Source organism: Myotis lucifugus, unplaced genomic scaffold, assembly GCF_000147115.1.
Source record: "Myotis lucifugus unplaced genomic scaffold, Myoluc2.0 scaffold_705, whole genome shotgun sequence".
NCBI classification, from domain to species: domain Eukaryota; kingdom Metazoa; phylum Chordata; class Mammalia; order Chiroptera; family Vespertilionidae; genus Myotis; species Myotis lucifugus.
In genome coordinates, this window is record NW_005871753.1 from 12,093 (window position 1) to 14,249 (window position 2,157).

A 2,157-nucleotide genomic window follows, 5' to 3' on the forward strand; every position below is an offset into this window, starting at 1 on the left:
TTTTAGGACTATGATTTTTCTATCAATCTTTCTCCTTCTCCAAAATTGCTTCCCCTCATATATTCTCCCTTAACTAGTCAAGCACACATGGATTGCATTGGTGAATTTATTGACTCTAAATTTATTATTTATTCTAAATTTAAAAAGTGGTTACATATCCTATCTAATAAAGAGGGAATATGCTAATTGACCCTCATGCTATCTCGAAGATGGTGGCACCCACAGCCAATAAGGAGGGAATATGCTAATTAACTGCCCTACCCTCAAAGATGGCATTGCCTACAGCCAATAAGGCAGGAATATGCTAATTGACTGCCCCACAATCAAATATGGCTGCACTCACAGCCAATAAGGAGGGAATATGCTAATTGACTGTCACACCCTCAAAGATGGCAGCACCCACAGCCACAAGATGGTGGTGCCCAGTCCCCTCAGCCCTGCCAGGGCCTTGCTGTGCGCCTGCCTCCAGAGTCCCCCAGTCCCCTCAGTCCCCAGCCGCCCAGGGCTGGCTTGAAGTGCAGGTAACCAGGGCCAGCCGAGGCTTGTGCTGATGGCAGTGGCAGCAGCAGAGGTGTGATGGGGGCATCACCTTCCCCTGATTGCCAGGTCACCTCCCACCCCTGAGGGCTCCCAGACTGTGAGAGGGGGCAGGCTGGGCTGAGGGACCCCCCTACAGTACATGAATTTTCATGCACTGGGCCTCTAGTAATATAATATTAGGCAAATGGTGACTGTAGATTTTAATTGTTTTGAAATAAATACAGCTTAATACTTTGGTTTTTGAGAATATAAAGTGTATGGGGTTAGTTATATATTCCTTATCAAGCTCTTGGCATGATGGACAAAAGATGGGTAATAATACATCTAATATTTATTTTTACTCCAACTTTAGACCAAAACCTCCAACACTTTTTGAACTGTTATCCTGTTGTTTATAACTCTTTAACTATTGTAATTTTATATCCTAAGAGGTTTTACAATAGGTAAAATAAGAGAAGTCCTTTAGTTTATGAGCTTCTACATCAGTGATAAGCAAAATTGCTCTTAGACCTGGAGGAAATGAAGCCAAGGACCAAATTTGGTTGAAAGCCAGAAGTCCCCCACCTTTTATGAAACCAACAATAGTCTAGGGAAAACAAATAAGAAAAGAAACAAGGAGACAGACAAGACATAGAGCTAGTGATAAATACAGAGACAGACAGAGAGACGGTATTTATTATTTTCACTTTTAATAACTTTACTCAAAAAAACACCTTTCATAGGGAAACAAAATGGAAAATGAAATGTTTAGTATTACAGATAATGTGTTGCTCTATCAAAACATTAGTAAACAAAAGCTCAGAATCTAGAGAAAAGCACACTTGAAAATGTGCTATATGTCAAAGAATAAGTTTTTTCCTAATTTTATGCAAAATGAAAATGATGAGAATATTGTTCATGAAGACCTTTAGACATGGAGAAGTTAATAGTGAAACAGCTATTAGAAGGAAGATTAGCAGCAGGTATCTACATATATAATAGAGAAATATGCTAATTAACCAGAACTCCATAACAGGTTGACTGGACAGGAGGTTGCACATGCCTCAGGGTGGGGCAGCAGGGGCTTCCATGCGCCTGTGCTGGGGGAGGGCCTGATCAGCAGTGGCCACAGCTGCTTCAAGGGCGGGAGAGGGAGACAGGGCTGGACCAGCAGTGGCCTCGGCTTCTGCAGGGCCCAGGGAGCGAGGCAGGGCCGGACTAGCACGATGCGGGGTCCAAGGGTCCAGGGAGTGAGGCAGGGCTGGATGGGCAGTGGCTGCAGGGCCTGCTGCTCTATGGGCCCAGGTCAGGGCTCATGCAGGAGGCAACCAATCGATGTGTCCCTCTCACATTGATGTTTCTCTTTGTCTTTCCCTCTCTCTTCCATGCTCTCTAAAAATCAATGGGAAAATAACCCTAGGTGACACGAGGGTGGACCACGCCACGTGATTTCCAATCATGCGCTGGGCTCCATATATATATATGTATATATTTGAGAAATAATCCTTCTGTTGGTAGAGATAAACAGCAAAAGCAAATGCTCTTGCCCTAATCCATTTCTCTATTTTAAGGAGAGATAATAACAAGGGCTTAGAGAGTCTAGGTGAAATTCATTCATTCACTCGCCCACTTAATTCA